The following is a 16,791-nucleotide window of genomic DNA, read 5'->3' on the forward strand; positions in this document are numbered from 1 at the left end:
TATTTTTCTTCCTCTTTTCCCTTTTTTATTACACTTCTTTCTGTTTTTTCTTTGTAATGCAGCTGGTCTTCCCAAGCCAAAGTGTCCTGTTAAGTGGGTCTTAGAGAAAGTCACTGCCTTGGAGGACCCTTTTTCAGAGCCTGCAGCAAATGAAACATGATGATCCATTTGATCCTGGTTTCATTCAGCACCACTTTGCATGCCAAGGCCATGCTCAAACTGTACATCCCCACCAGAAGATTGAAGGATTACACTGAGTGCTGCATGCAGCATACTTTAACACTGTCCTCAGTTGTGTGGCAGATACAAACCCATTGTAGTCCTGTGTAGCTTATGCTGTGCAGGATGTTTGGCCACAGTGCTGCAGGAATCACTACTAGATCTGTGCCTGACTTAATCACCTGCAGTAGCACCATGATCCAGAGCAGGTGTGGGCACTTGAGCTTGTTTTCCCCAAACTAGCCAGACCACCTTGTTTATTCCATTTTCCCACCAGCTGTAGGAGGGGAGGACCTAATTGAATAGAAACACCTGTTAGAGCCACCCTCTTGTTAGTTTGTTCTGAACATACAGCGACTGGGAGAGAGAGCATATATTGGAGCAGCCTGGTGAGGTGTGTGGCAGTTTTCATCCTGGAGCAGAGGTCCAAAACTGCTGCTTTGTGCTTGGCTTTTATTTTCCTGCAGCCATCTCGACTCTAGGGATATGAATATTGGATAGTCTTAACTGGGACCAGTGATGTGTGCAGGTAAGATTTCTGTTGTTCCTTTTGGCCCACAGCTGTGCATGGAAATGTGCTCCTAATTATAACAATGTGTTACACTTTCATGGCTGTCTTTCTCCTTGTTGGAAATGGTACCGCAGTGCATGTCAGAGCTGCCACTGCTTGTGTTCTGTACATTTGGAAAGGGAAGCATTTCCCAGTGTGGGACTGTGCCTGTCTGTGGCAGACTGGAGTAGGGCAGAGGTAAAAGACCCATGAAGATGTTGAGGAGTGAAGAGACCAAGCTGCAGTGTCCTGAGGGTTTTGGTGGAGATTGGCTGGACAGGGTACTGTAGTTTAAGTTAGTAGGAAAACTTGCTTCTTTACTGGCTTGTGCTAGTTTGAGCCTAGCTGGGGTATTTTAGTGAGAGGAATTAGATGCTAGGCTGTGAAAAGGAACCAGTGGTGATGTCTGCTGCACTCACAGGCTTGCTGAGATGGATAAGAACGAGAACACAAATATAGATAAGGGAGTCTCTCTCTGGGCTTTGACTGAACTTCTCTCTCTAACCTAACCTGCTGTCTGTGTGACTAATCCATCTGCTTCCTAGCCCCCCTGGCCAACCTTCCAAATTACCTTGAGCATAAGGCAAAGTCTCTGGAGTAAGGTAGAGGGGTGGGGAGAAGGTGGAAGGGTGGTTGAGAGTCTCTCCTGGGGACTCGGGTTTCTGGGAGGGCTGCTGTGTTTCTCTATTGCCTTTAACTTGTCTATTTCTGTGTGTATTGTAACTATCTGCTTGTCTGTTGTGCTAAGCTGTAAATATAAAGCTTCATTCACTTTCCAGATCGACTGAACCTAGTCTGGGTGATTTTCCAAGTGTGTGGTGTGGGGCTAACACCCAAACCATCACATGGCTTTACTTGTCACTCTCTCTGGCAAGAACTTCCTCCTGAAATCCAGCCTAGACCTCCCCTGGCACAACTGGAGACGGTGTCCCCTTGTCCTGTTGCTGGGTGCCTGGCAGCAGAGCCCAACCCCACCTGGCTACAGCCTCCCTTCAGGTAGCTGTAATGAGCAATGAGGTCTGCCTTGCTCCTTCAACTGCCTCCCTGATGGGAAGCCTATTTCAGTGCTTGACAACATTAGAAGTTTATTCTAATATCATGGGGCATGACCTTATTGCCTTATCTAGCTGCAACACCACAGCTGAAACTCTCCTCACACCAATCTTTAATGGGCTTTGTAAATTTATTCCTCCTCCCCCTGGTATATTCTTCTATTCTCTACTTGCTGCACCTCATAATATTACTGTTGTGTTGTAAGAGATGAGTCTCAGTCAGGATTAAATCCTCTGTGTTCTTCTACTGTAAATGTGCACGGTGTTTTGTGTGGGCAGGTGTGTAGGTGTAGAGATAGAAATAGTCCCCTTTAAAGCTCACAAAAGGAGTGTAAGTCAGACTCTTCCACAGTGTAATTGAAAAATGTTGACAAAGGACAACTTGCTGTTTTGCTTGCAGCCTCAGCTCTGCTGCGAGGGAACACAGTTGTGCTGTGCCAGTGGTTTCTGATGCTTCCACTGCTTTAATGGAACTCTGCTCCTGTAGCTTCTCTATTGCCAGGGAGTGAGGGTGAGAAGAGAGAAGTGGCTACTGCATCATCTCATTCTGGGCACTGCATGACAGCCTGTGTATGGGCAACCTGCAGCCACAGTTCAGGTAGTTCTCTCAGGGTTTGATGTGTTGTCCTGTGCTATCAGTGGCCACGTTCTAGCACAGCCAAGGTGTGTCTGGTGGTAGAGAACACTGCCGAAGGAGGGGAGTGAATCTGGACTGATGCACACACAAGTGACAAAGCACCCACACTTTGCTCATAGGGACTCGCTGCTCTGCTTGCTATGACTTCACCTAACACAGCCTTGCAGCCCCCAGTGTGCTGGCAGTGTTTCAGCTGCCTGTGATTACCCTGATTCGTCTGTTAGGACTTGCCAGCAACCAGGGACTCTGTATGGTCAACACCTGCATCACTTTGTGCCACCTGCCATCTGAGAACATCTTTCATGTACTGCCTAGGGCAGGGTATAGAAGTTAATAACAGGCTATGGATTATTAGTATTTGTTTTGGTATGAATATTAACTTCTGATATTAATATTGTTAAATTCAGGACAATTGCCTAAGAGTCTGTGGATTTTTGGTTGACAGGCAGTAGTTGCACAAAGTTGTGTTAGACAGTATGGCCCTGCTCTGGCAGGGGGGTGGACTCGATGATCTCCTTGGGTCCCTTCCACACCCTAACACCCTGTGAAATGGTATTTATCATCAGTTTAAACAATCAGAACTGGGAGAACAGGGATGCGAGGCCAGAAAAGTTTTAACTGTGCTTATAGAGTCTTAGCATTAACTCTGGCATGTGTGCTCCTGACACATTGATCCCCAGGGCAAAAATACAGTCTCTTCCAGGCAGAGGGAAGGAGAGAAGGGCCGGGCTGCTGCTAAGCTGCTGGTGCAAGGTGCAAAGAGGGGGCTGCCGTGGTTCCCAGTTAAATGAGCTGTGAATGGGGTGGAGAGTCTGCCCTGAAAAGAGGCCTGGCTTCTAAATCATACCTCATTAAATACATCGCTTTGGAGGTGGAAGTGACCAACAGGCTCTAGCATCGTTGTTTTGAATTCTAAGCTTCCTGCCTCGTGTGACCACACAGGCAGGTTGAGGGGCAGCACAGGACACCTGACTGGGTGGTGCTGAGCTCCTAGCCCTCAGGGCTCTGCTGGGGCCAAACCCTCCATTGTTTGCTCCTCCATTCAATTCCTGGATCTGCAACAGGAGGAGGAGAGCAAGGGTTAAACCAGCCTGGCAGGATTTATGCCCTACCAGGACAGGCAGCCCTGCTTCTCTGCTAGGCTGGATACTTGGAATGGGTCTCTCTCTTTAGGAGTTGTCTGTAAAACAAAAGAGAAGTTGTAGTTTGTGTATAAGCTAATGCCATCGTTTCAAGGGATGGTGATGCTTATGGATGAGATCCTCGATTTCCATGCAGTAACCTTCTGAAGACTCAGAGCCTGAAATCAGCATATGCATTGTGTCATCTCTAGCATTTGTGTTCACCTTAGGGACCTCAGCCATAGTCACAAGGCAGCACATAAATACACAGGACTAACTTGGTGCCTCTCCTCGAGCCTTTACACATCTCATGTCTTCAACTCTTTAGCAGCTGTGGGTTCTCAAGTCCTCATGCTTAGAAGAGAGTTCAGGGGTTTTAAGTGAACTATTTCTGTGTGTGCTGGCACTGAGTACATAAGGCTGCAAACAGGAGGTTGGAATGAAGGGGCAGGGACTGTTTAGAAGGGCTGTAGCAATAGGGTGAGGGACAATGGGTTTAAACTGGGGCAGGGTAGATGTAGATTGAACATAAGGAAGTTCTGCACATTGAAGAGTGGTGAAATACTGGAACAGGTTACCCAGGGATGTGGTTGAGACCCCATCCCTGGAGACATTCAAGATCAGATTTGATGTGGCCCTGGGCAGCCTGATCTAGTTGGAGGTGTCTGACTGAGTTGGAGGCTCATTGCAATGGGGTTGGACAAGATGGCTCTTGAGGGTCCCTTCCAACCTGATGCAGTTTGTGTATCTGTGAATAACTGGTGCTGAACCACATGAGCTTAGTTTGTCAGCTCTGGCCCCTGAAGGCACTGTTTAAACACAGTGGCTACACCTATGTTGCAAGCCAACAATGACCAGCAGCAGCAAGGCTAGGAGCTAAAGCACTCTTGTCCGTTATGTGGAGACAGCAACTGGAATGAAAACTCAGCTTTAAGTAAACCAGTGCCCAACTGAAATTTTGCTTTCTGTGAGCAGATCTCGACTGTGTTGTGCAAAGAAGCCAGAAAGCACTGCTCATCCCTGCCAGAGCAGCCTTCCCAGGTTAGTGGGGGGGGGCAGTGAGCTTCAGGCTGTACTGCTGACTCCTGTGGATGGAAGCCAGGAGAAGCACCTGCACTAATTCCTGCTAATTGCCACCTAGCAGGCACCATCTTGGGAAGAACCAGCTTCAAAAGTCAGCTCCAGTGCAAGAAAGCCCTTCAGCAGCAATGAGGAGATGGTCACCTAGACATGACATTTGTACTGACTCACAAACAGCAGTCAGGGGTAGATTCCACTCAGCCTCTCCTCTTCACGTATGTCCACAGGCAATAGAACAGCCAAAGCTTGTTTCTCTGACGGTGACTTTCCTACTGTCTGTGTGTTTTGCTCATTGCCTGCTGGGGGCTGCTGTGGGAGGAAACATGAATGCCATCAGTAGCTCTGCGAAGTGCATCAGAGAACACTGCCAGGGCAGCCAGTTTTCTCTTCTCCTGTCGTAGCTATGTGAGCAGAATCATTATCTACATGCACACACGAGTTAAAAAACCCCAAAACAACAACAAAATAGGAATCCAACCCAACAAACCTCTCGGAGCCAGCACTGAGCACTGCTGTGTTCCCTGTGCCACTCAAAAAGCCAAACTATCTCTGTTAATGCCCTGCTGGAAGTTCAGATACTTGCTGCTTAAAGAGCTTGCACCCAAATGCTTGCCTCCTGATTAGTTAAGTCTGACAAGAAGCATTCATCCCTGTTTCTGCATTGCTTCTCATCAGCTTAGTGTATATCCCACGTGTTATTTACTGCTGTGTTTTGATAACTTCTTTTGGCCTGCTTAGTCCCCTTGTTCTGCTTCCAGTGCTCCCTTTTCCAAATTCCTTTTCAATCCCTTTTGCAGCACTAGAGAAATGCTTTCACTTCCACAGGACTCAGCTGCTCTGTGTTTAGTATTGTTGCATGCACTGAAGGCGCCTCTGAGCAGATTCTCTTCTGTCAGTTGCTGAAGCTTAGGATGCTTATTCTGCACCCAGGAGAAGGAGGAACAGACATGGGTGGAATTTTTGAAGTTTTCTGAAAAGAATTAGTTTGAATATCACTCTTCTGCCATTTTGCCCTAATTTGTCTGAGACTGTGGGCTCCACTTTGGCTTACTTCTGATGTTACTTCTTGCTAATTCTCAGCACAGGCTGCAATAAGGCTGACAGTGTACAGTTTGACTAGAAAGCAGAGCACCCTGGAGGAAATCTGTAGCTAATCATCTTCAGATGTACAAAGGGAAGCTGTGAAGTTTGAAGACTTGATTCCTGTTTCAGTCTGGTTCTTCGCACTGGAACCTCTCTGCTCTTGTATGCAGATATCTGAATGGGCTTTGTCTGTCCACCTTTAGCATCTGAATTTTCTGCAGTCTAGGTTCCCAGGTGACCTTCTTGTGTCCTTCCAGGATCTGAAGGAGGCTACAAAAAAGCTGGGGAGGGGCTTTTGGGGCTATCAGATAGTGACAAGACTAGGGGGGATGGAGCAAAGCTGGAAGTGGGTAGGTTCAGACTGGACGTGAGGAGGAAGTTGTTGAGCAGGAGAGTGGTGAGAGGCTGGAATGGGTTGCCCAGGGAGGTGTTTGAGGCCAGGCTGGCTGAGGCTGTGTGCAGCCTGCTCTAGAGTAGGGTGTCCCTGGCCATGGCAGAGGGGTTGGAACTGGCTGCCCCTTGTGGTCCCTTCCAAGGCTGACTGATCCTATGGTTCAGTGATGTGGCCATCTGCAAATGTGGAGTTATTGTCATTCCAGCTGCAACAGCTTCCTTGTGATCAGACCTTCAGCCAGGGTGAACTTTTGTTTCTTAAGTAAAGGAGAAAGCAATCTACTCTGTTCCTCTTGCAATCACACTGCAAGATGTGACATGGGGAGATTTAAACACAGACTAGGAAACCAGACAGCAACCAGAGGTAGAGGAGGGCAAGGAAAAGTTCTGAGTTGGAATGTTAAAAATGAATCATGTACTAAGTGTGTTTATTGGTCTCCTTTCTCCTTGTCATGTCTTACCATTGCTCTCCAAACACTGCATCATGTGAACAGTCGCAGTGGGTACAAGGTTTGAGCTGTTTTTGTGTTGAGCAGGAGCCTGCAATATTAGGCTGTGGATCTCCAAGAATCATCTGAGGATCTTAGAAGCCTCCTTTATTGGAGTAGAGTGCTTGTTGAGAAAGAGGATCTCCCATGGCTCATTTCCCACAGTAGGCCAGAAAGCCACTGAGTGGGAAAGCTGGAGCACAGCCCTGTGAGGAGAGGCTGAGGGAGCTGGGGGTGTGCAGCCTGCAGCAGAGGAGGCTCAGGGCAGAGCTCATTGCTGTCTACAACTGCCTGAAGGGAGGCTGTAGCCAGGTGGGGTTGGGCTCTTCTGCCAGGCACTCAGTGACAGAGCAAGAGGACACAGCCTTAGGCTGCACCAGGGCAGGTTTAAGCTGGAAGTTAGGAAGGAGTTCTTGACAGACAGTGATTGGCATTGGAATGGGCTGCCTGGGGAGGTGGAGTCGCCATCCCTGGAGATGTTTAAGAAGAGGGTGGATGAGGCACTTAGTGCCATGGTTTAATTAATTAGAAGGTGTTAGGTGATAGGTTGGACTGGGTGATCTTGAGGGTCTTTTCCAAGCTGGTTAGTTCTGTGAGCCTGTGTGGGAGCTGCTCACCAGCACCCTGTCTCGTCTTCTCTCCTTCCTGCCCAGACAGGCTTCCTGGAAGGTTTCCTTTCTTTCCAACAAAGTGGTGGGTATGGAAATTGACCATAGCCATCACTGACTCACTTGAGAAAGGTTCCTGTCCCATAATGTTACTTGCTGTAGGCAAGGAGCTGTGTAAGCTCATGCCAAAGGGCCCATGGCTCTCTGTGCTTCTGAGAAGTCAAAACGTGTGCCCTCCAGTCACAGCCGTGGTTACTCTGTTTGGCTGTCATGGCCTCTGTGGGTTGATGTGCTGCAGATGGAGGCACTTGCTCCTGACAAGGGGACAGCTCAGGGAACTGCTTTCCACCAGTGCCTATGGTGAGGTGGATTAATTAATGCCTTTCACAGCCCTCTTCATCAGGGGAGGAGCCTTAGAAGAAGGTTGGAGGAGGAAGAAAAAAATGTGAAGAGAGGTGCTGTGAAAATGTTCTGAGGTTGCTTTTTCCTGATTGTTATTGGAAGCAGTGAAGCCTTTGAAAGAGAAGAGCTGCTACGTGATCAAAGAAAGAAGCTCTCATAGGCAAGGGTGTAAGTGCATCTAGAGCTACTTTAAACTGGTTAAGCTGGCAGAAAGAAGTAACAAATGATTGGCTCACTTGCAAATAGGTTCTGTGTATTTTCTTCATGAGAAGAAAATGATATCTTTTAAATTTTAGAGTTGTTTCATAGAATTAAGCAGGTTGGAAGAGACCTCCAACCTAGCACCCAGCCCTGTGCAGTCACCCAGACCATGGCACTAAGTGCCCCAGCCAGGCTTGGCTGCAACACCTCCAGGCACGGCCACTCCACCACCTCCCTGGGCAGCCCATTCCAATGCCAATCACTCTCTCTGCCAACAACTTCCTCCTGACATCCAGCCTGACCCTCCCCTGGCACAGCTTGAGACTGTGTCCTCTTGCTCTGTCACTGAGTGCCTGGCAGAAGAGCCCAACCCCACCTGGCTACAGCCTCCCTTCAGGCAGTTGTAGACAGCAATGAGCTCTGCCCTGAGCCTCCTCTTCTGCAGGCTGCACACCCCCAGCAGCCTCAGCCTCTCCTCACAGGGCTCTGTTCCAGCTTTCCCACTCAGTGGCTTTCTGGCCTACTGTGGGAAATGAGCCATGGGAAATCCTCTTTCTCAGCAAGCACCTTCTTTGGGCACCTTCCAGCTCCTCAACATCTCTCTTGAACTGAGGGGCTGAGAACTGGACTCAGCACTCAAGGCATGGCCTGCACACACTCACTTTGCAGTGTTCAAAGTGTGTCCTTGCATTTGGGGAATAGAGAGAGAGATTTCTTTCCATGTGTTCATGAAAGTAGATTCTGAGTAAGAGAACAGTAAAGCTTACTTCAGAGTTTTGGGCAAGTAACAGTAATCACCCCCAATTTCAAATAACCTCTTTGAAAGACTGTGTCAATTAAGCAGATAATTCATCTAATCACAGAGTACTTCACAGACATTTGGGGAGAACATCGGTGGAAAGCAAATACTTTTGTCTGAAAGTTGTCACTTCAGGGAGAGGGCTTGCAGCCTTGAAAGCAAGCCATGCTTGAAAACAGATCTCTTGTTGAAAACTTGCTTCAGTTACTGTTTTTCCCTGCCCTCGCCAGCTCCTAGCTAGCTGCTTTGGTAGCAATGATGAGATTTTTGTGTTCTTCATGTTTCATATATGCTAAATCATTTTTAACAGTGTGAAAACATGGAGAGATGTTGTTTTGCAGAAGGCTTTAACAAAACATCCTCTGACTTTGAACAATTATGGCCAGCTGCATTTAGAATCCTTTAATGATGTATTTGATCCAGAAAGTCATTTATGCATTTTGCTTTCCCCAGCTGATTTCTGAGTGAGCAGCTCTAAAGCACGCAGTAGGAACTGGGTCAGTGATATTTTTGGAGTGACTTGAAAGGGAGAAGAAGTTTTTTCTCCCCAAGGAAGATGTGCAATGTGTTTGGGTTTTGGCCTCAGGAAGAAGCCCAAAGTGAAGGGAACTGAGCGAGAGAACACACCGGATTTGTGTTTTGTGGACAAGGAGACATCGTGCCATTGGTAACCTTTGGGAAGCTATTCCCATGGGCAGGCAGCACTCAGAAAATTCAACCCCAAGAAAAACAGTGTCACAAATTACATAGTTTGATGCTGGGTGAGGACAGGCTGCAAGAGTTGGGGCTCTGCAACCTGGAGTAGAGAAGGCTTTGAGGAGATCTTGGAGTGGCCTTCCAGTATCTGAGGAGGGCTACAGGAAGGCTGGGGAGGAACTATTGACAGAATGAGGAGGAATGGGTTTGAACTGGCAGAGGAGAGATTGAAACTAGATTTTGGGAAGAAGTTCTTTGCATTGAGGGTGGTGAGACACTGGCACAGATTGCCCAGGGAGGTTGTAGAGCACAGAATCCCCCAATGTGATCTCTGATTCTGTGCTCCACAACCTCCCTGGATGCATTCAAGGCCAGGTTGGATGAGGCCTTGAGCAACATGTTCTAGTGAGAGTTGTCCCTGCCTATGGCAAGGGGTTCTAAAACCCCAGGTGATCTTTGAGGTCCCTTCCAACCTAACCCATTCTATGATACTGTTTACTGCCTTGATAAATCCACCCTCCTGCCCCCAAGATTTGTAAAGGTTCACACCAGAGCTTTGTCTCCATCTGAAATACTAAGGAGACAAACTGATGGAGGCAACCAGGACTGCAGTAAGTCAAAGAGGAAAGCGAGAGTCAAGGAGGTCTGATCACGCTGGGGTGTTTTGATTGACTGTTACTCTGTTCATCTATTTTCAGCCTTGCATCTCGCCTCTTTGAGAAGCAAACAGATTTAAAATTAGGTACTGCACAGTGACACCTTTACTAAACAACACAATGAAAAGATTTCCTCTTTATCCCCCTCCCTTACATCCCCAAATTGTCTTTTGCTGGAGCCTGCGCCTGAGGACTGAGCAGCAGTAGGGCCCCTGGCGTTATCGTGGGCATCTCTTTTCATTGGAAGCATAAAGTCTTACAGTCTGGGCCAGAAGCTCCTGTTCTCACGGGGATGGGCTCTGAGCTGTTTGAGTGCAACCCATTTTAGGGCACATCTGCGGAGCTGCAAGACTTGCCTCTGGCCCACAGGGTACTTTGGAGAGAGGCCTCCCTGCTGCAGGCGCTGTGGTGATCCTACCCAGACTCAGCTCACCATGGGAGCAAAGCCTTTCTCTTTTGTGGTTATCTGTTCAGGCTGATCAAGTTTATCCTGGCTGGTGAGTGTCTGTTAAGTCGTAACTAGCTGCCTTTGGAGGTAAAAATGGCTTTCCTTTCTCACACAGGAAGGGCCAGTTAATTGTGGCGCTCTGCTCCTGCCAGTGCCTGGGCATTTCATAGGTGGTGACTCCATCCCTTTCAAAGTAGTGATGTGGCCGTATTGTTGTGGAATATTCACACCTCTTCTTGCAGTTCAGAATCACACCGAACCACTGAGGCTGGGAAAGACCTCTGAGGTCGTCAAGTCCAGCCTATAACCTAACACCACCACATCAGCTGAACCATGCCACCAAGTGCCACATTCTCTCTTTTCCTAAAGACCTCCAGGGATGGTGACTCTGCCACCTCCCTGGGTGGCCCATGCCGGTGCCTAACCACCCTTTCCACGAGGAAGTGTTTCCTAATATCCAACCTAAACCTCCCCTGGTGCAAGCTTCAGCCCATGCCCTTCTCTCCTGTCACAAGTTGTCTGGGAGAAGAGCCTGGCTCCACCTGACTGTGACATCCCTTCAGATAGTTGTAGAGAGTGATAAGGTCCCCTCTAAGTCTTCTCTTCTCTGGGCTGAACAACCCCAGTTCCCTCAGCCTCTCCTCACCAGACTTTCAGTTCAGCTGAATCCATATAGATAGCAAAGGAGCAGGGAAAGTCCAAGTGATTTTGGCCCCTGAGTGCCTCTGTTTGGAAATCTCTTGTGCTGCCATTTCCTCCTGCTTACATGAACTGGATGGCACTGCTAAGGAGGAGGCCAAGCATCTGTCTTGGATAGTTATAAAAGCACCACTTTTGTAACACTCTGCTTAGGTCTTTAATTTTTTCCTAAGTGGAAAGGCTGGGCCGGGCTGGCTGTGGCTGTCCCAAGCTTGCAGCTGTTCTGCAACAGAAGTGGGACCTAAGTGTCTGCTGCCGAGCGATGGCTTTGCTGAAGGAGACTCTGCAAGTCCTTTGTTCTGAGGCTCTGCCTGAGTGGCAGGACTGCACATGCTCTTGTGCCTGTCATGGTAGCATGGACGTGATGCCAGCAGGGCAGTGAAAACCATCTCTGTTAGGTTTGACTTCTCCCCATTAGCTTCTCATTGGGCAGCACAGCATCTCAGCTGGGTGTGCAGCCCCTTCTCTGACATCCCTACTCATCTACTTGGCTGCAGCATTGAAGATTCTCAAGGTGTCAGAGTGTGAAGCAAGCTCAGCCCCCTGGACTTCTAGAGAGCTGGCTTCATCCTTCCCAGGGCTCTGCTTGGCAGTGTGGTGTGGGATAAAGCCTGTACCACTGATTGTTGGAGCTAGCACGAGGCACACAGACACCAAGTTAAGGAAGTAAACTTATCTCCTGCTTGTGTATAGACCAGTAAAAGAACAAGCAAAACAATACAGCAGAGATAAAATACAGGAAGGTAGTGCACCTGATCAATGCCTACAGCTCACCTTGTAGTAATAAGAAAGACACATCACCCGTTGCCCCAGTACTGTACCATCAACCAGATGTGCAGCTGCTGGGGAGCCCTCGTTACAGTGAGGATTTGGAGACCCTTTCCCTGCAGTTGCTGAGTCCTATGCACTCTGTCCACTCAGAGGTGAGGCTTCCAGAGCTGCTGTAAGAGGGTCCAGCAGCTGAATCGTTGAACAAAGGAGTTGAGGTAGCTTCAGAGGTGGGAATACCTGGCTTTGCTTTCCTGATGGATTCCTCCCATAGCCTGGCCAGGGCTCAGGGTGGAACTAAGGGAGTGTGCATATCTATTTGGGTGTGAGCACAGCCTTCCCAACAGGGCCAAACACCTGGCTGCACGGCCTTGACAAGCTTCCAAATAGGGTCTTGATAGTCTACCAAGCAAAGCCATCTGCCTGCAGGGCCTTGATGATGTACCAAATGAGGCTGGACATCTGCTTCCATGGCTTTGCTACTCTACTGAACAAGGAAAGTTAATTACATTCTCACTAATGATTGTATTTTGTCTAAGCTACATCTTTCACTAATAAATGTGCATGCTTTGCTAATGGCTGCATACTAAGAATAGACACACATGGCACTAATGATTGGATACTAGGAATATCTGATGTTTAGTTGGGATGCTCATCTAGAGGTCAACTTTTGTTCAGGGCAAATTGCTCAGTCCACAGTGCTTCAAAGCTCTGGAGGGAAGAGGGGCCCAAGAAAGTTGCTCAATATTCAGAGACCATCTCCAAGCCCAGGACAGATGCATTCCAAGAAGGAAGAAGGCAGGCAGGAGTGCCAGGAGGGTGGTGTGGATGAACAAGGTGCTCCTGGACTTACTGCGGGGGTAGGGGGGCAGTCTATGAGCAATAGAAGTGAGAAATGGACTATAAAGTGTTGTCCAAGCAGCCAGGTATCAGGTTAGGAACAGGAAAGCCCAGACAGAATTAAACATGGTAAAAGGGAACAAGAAGAATTTCTTCAGGACATCAGTGACAAAAAGATAGCTAGGAAAGATGTGGGGCCTCTCCCAAAGGAAAATGGAGACCTGGGCATGATGGATGCAGAGAAGACTGAGTTTTGTCTCAGTGTTCACCAGCAAGGCTCTGGCTGCACCACCCAAGCTCCAGAAAACACAGGTGGGGAGTGGGAGAAGGAAGATCTGCCTGCATTAGCTGAGGGTCAGGTTTGAGACCATCTAAAGAACCTGAAGGTGCACAAGTTTGTAGAGTCCAACAAGATCCACCCGTGGATCCTGAGGCAGATGAAGTTGCCAAATCACTGTCCATCATATCCAAAAAGTTGTGGCAAGCTGGTGAAGTCCCTGCTGACTGGAAAAGGGAAACTGCCCCCATTTCTGAGAGGAACAAAAGGAAGCACCCACAAACTCTAGGCCAGCTCAGTCTCGCCCCTAGGCACGGCAAGGCCATGGAGCAGATCCTCCTGAAGGCCTTGCTAAGGCGTGTGGAAAATGAAGGAGGAGGGGATTTGCCTTAGGCAACATAGCTTCAGCAAGGGCAAATCATGCCTGACAATCCTCCACTAGGTCAGATTGCTCGGGGCCTTGTTGGGCCTCACCTTGAATATCTCCAAGGACAGGGCCTCACTACTTCCCTGGGCAACCTGTTCCAGTGTTCCACCACCCTCACGGTAAAGAACTTGTTCCTAACATCCAACTTAAATCTGCTCTTATCTTAAACCATTGCCCCTTTGTCCTGTCACTGCAGGCCTGTGTCAGAGTCACTCTCCAGCCTTCCTGTAGGCCCCCTTCAGGTGCTGGTTGCTTTTACCGTGCTGGGTTTGGGGTTAGCAGCTTGGATTTGTTCTGCATCCTGAAGAGTAACTCTTACAGCAGCCCTGGAGCTAGGCACCTGTGTCCTCAGAGTGTGCTGGCACTGGGGGGGCAGAACGTTGTAGCTGCTGAACTCTGGTTTCCTCAGGGATCAAATCACTCCTGTGGCTTTAGTTGGCAAGGCCAAGGAAGCAAGGGGGCACAGCAGCTCTGCGTGCAGAGGGAGCAGCCCCAGTCCGCTGTGACGCTGGCAGGCGCCACCAAAAAGAGGTCTTTTTTCCTGGCTCAGCACAGGCTCTAGAGGTGGCTCACCTGACTTCATCTGTCCTGACACATGCTTTTGCTTGCATCACTGTCCACTTCCACAACGTGTTGGTGACATTTGTAACATTGCAGAAGCTGAGCTGCTCCTTGACAGGTCTAAACCAGTGAGCCCTCGACAGTTTCCAGTTGCAGTCCCCTGGAGGCTTTGTGGTGGCTGTGCGGCCTGTTATCTGGTGCATGTAACTGCATGGACAACAGACTTGCTGCACTGCCACGAGCCCTTGGGAGCTCCTCTCACGCTGTGTGGGGATGTTTCCACTGTAGGTTAAAGATTGCAGGTCTGGGTCGTCAGGACCCTCCTAGCTAGATCAGCAGCAGGCTCAGCCGCAGTGCGCACGGGCTAGATGGCAGTGCAGCCCACTGATGCGCTGGTACCTTGCTGCTTGGGGCAGCTCCCTCCTGCTGCTCGAAGAGGGTGGAGGCATCCTCCAGGCATCGTTTTCCTTCAGGTTTTGCCTCTGATGCGCTGAGATGAGATGTGTATCTCGCTTTTCCCACAAAATCCAGCTGGAGGAGGAGTCAGGAGATGAGCATGTGCCTGTTCCTTCTCCATTATCCAGATTAGAGCCAGTCCTCCACCAAAATTCATCCACTACTGGTGGATTTGGGACAGGCACCTGTGAAATCCAGGGATTTCAATTGAGCTGCAGTGGCCCAAGTTCCTCATCTGGGAAGAGACTGGACAGGGGGCTCAGCAAACAGCCCTGCTGAAGCTGCTGCCTGAGATGCAGGCGATGAACTTGCGGGCACTGGCAGACACATGCTCATGTTCTCGCCCTCTGTGTTGCTGGGGACACCCTACATGTTGCTGGGAACACCCTGCCTTTTTCTATGACCCCCTTTATTTTTCTGTCATGAACATGACAGCAGCACTTCGTTGCTGTTCTTTGTCCAGTGACGTCAGTGGAGGATTTTGTAGCTCACACCTTTTTATCAAGGCGAGGAAGTGGGTCATGCTTGTTCCTCCACATACTGTACTGGCTCTACCATGCTTCTAGAAACTGGCCTTATGCCCAGGGAGGGTGGCTCACTGGAACAGGCTGGCCAGGGAGGCTGTGGCTGGAGGTGTTCAAGGCCAGGTTGGAGAAAGCCTTGAGTGACCTGGTCTGGTGGAAGGTGTCCTCACCCATGGCAAAGGGTTTGGAATGATCTTATCTCCAAGGTCTCATCCAGCCCAAACCATTCTGTGACCCTAGGGACGTGACAGTTAAATGTATTTCTGTTGAACTCGTGTTTGTGTGACCCCTAAGAGGCAGCTTTCCAGAACTAGTAGCAGCAACACACTCCTGTATCTGTGTATGGCCTTCAATTGGAGCCATCACTTGTTAGCTCCCCTGAGAATGAAATCTGTCAGGACCACACTGGGAAACTTTTCCCTGACTTGCAAGAGAAATATGGGGAGCACTGCTCCCTCGCTGGTGAGATGAAAGCTTCAGCAGGAATGTGAGAGGTGCAAAGGGAAGAAGCCTGTGAGTAAGTTTTGATTTGCAGCATGGCCCTTTTCCTCTGTGTGATCTGCTCAGTGGCTATTCAGCAGCTTTCTGAGACTCTCTATGTGAAATCTGCATTGGTAAAAGAAATGCCTCCTGGCTGGAGGGAGAAAGAAATTACTGATGACCTGATCCAAAATGAATTTAAATGACTCCTAATGAAAGGGCTACAGAAGGAAGCTTTTGCAAAGGCTTAATTGGATTTTGGATGGGGCTCTGAAGGGGCCAGTTTCGTGGGAGATGCTTTTCCCTGCTATGCTTTCTTTTATTTTGTTCCTGTTTCTGACCTACCAGAGCCCAGTGGTGGAATTTCACGTGCAGCCTGGTTGCTATCTTTGCTGGCAAGGGGAGGATATTTCTCAGTCCACCCACGTAAAATCTGCACTGGCAAATATCTCTGGATGTTTGCATGTGCACACACAAACACAGACTGCCTTAGGAAGGAGCCACTGCTGGCATTATCAAGTCAAATAAAGACATAATAAAAGGCAGAACGAGGGTGGTGTAAACCCACATCGCTGTCGTGTAGTCCAGGGCATTTTTCTGACTTCTTACTGGGAGATTTTTTCATCCTTGATAATGTCCTTTTAATGCATTTATGAAGTTGCCTGAAGGTTTTTAGTTAAGATAAAACAAAAAAATCCCTTTGCTCAGCAGTTTGATCATGACCAGGGATGAAACTTTCCCTTCCACTTTTCCTACTGCTTTTCATGGAGTGGGAGCTCTCTTCAGAGAAGACAGTGCCACACACTTCTTCCTTTCTTATACTCGCTCTGTGTCACGAATCGCCTCTTGGCCTTCTCCGCCTGACTTTCTTTCCCCAGTCTGTATCAGACTAATTTCTCAATGACTCGCACCAGGAGCAGGCTTCTTTTTGCAGTCCAGAAAGCCAGGCAGACCCTGGGCTGCGGCAGCAGAAGTGTGGCCAGCAGGGCCAAGGAGGTGATTCTCTGCCTCTACTCTGCTCTGGTAAGACCCCACCTGCAGTCCTGCATCCAGCTCTGGAGCCCCTGGGACAAGAGGGCTGTGGAGATGCTGGAGAGTGTCCAGAGCAGGGCCAGGAGAACGCTCAGAGGCTGCAGCAGCTCTGCTGTGAGCACAGACTGAAAGAGTTGGGGCTGTGCAGGCTGCAGCAGAGGAGGCTCCCAGGTGACCTTCTTGTGGCCTTCCAGGATGTGAAGGGGTACTGGGGGTACTGGTAGATAGTAGGCTAAAGATGAGCCAGCAGTGTGCCCAGGTGGCCAAGAGCGCCAGTGGCATCCTGGCCTGGCT

The 16,791-nt window shown here is 49.0% G+C and overlaps 1 long non-coding RNA gene across 3 annotated transcripts in view; it reads left to right on the forward strand.

Moving 5' to 3' along the window:
• Positions 1-727: 727 nt before the first annotated feature.
• LOC135175031 (uncharacterized) overlaps positions 728-16,791 on the forward strand; it is a 52,966-nt gene continuing 36,902 nt past the window's right edge. The window contains exons 1-4 of one of the 3 annotated variants that reach the window (XR_010302182.1): positions 729-748; positions 2,222-2,419; positions 4,555-4,620; positions 4,721-4,923. This is a non-coding gene — a long non-coding RNA (uncharacterized LOC135175031). Of the gene's footprint in view, positions 749-2,221; positions 2,420-4,554; positions 4,621-4,720; positions 4,924-16,791 lie in introns of those variants that run through there. The other 2 variants (XR_010302181.1, XR_010302183.1) reach the window with 2 other exon arrangements.

Source organism: Pogoniulus pusillus, chromosome 4 (genome assembly GCF_015220805.1).
Source record: "Pogoniulus pusillus isolate bPogPus1 chromosome 4, bPogPus1.pri, whole genome shotgun sequence".
In the NCBI taxonomy this organism is placed as follows: domain Eukaryota; kingdom Metazoa; phylum Chordata; class Aves; order Piciformes; family Lybiidae; genus Pogoniulus; species Pogoniulus pusillus.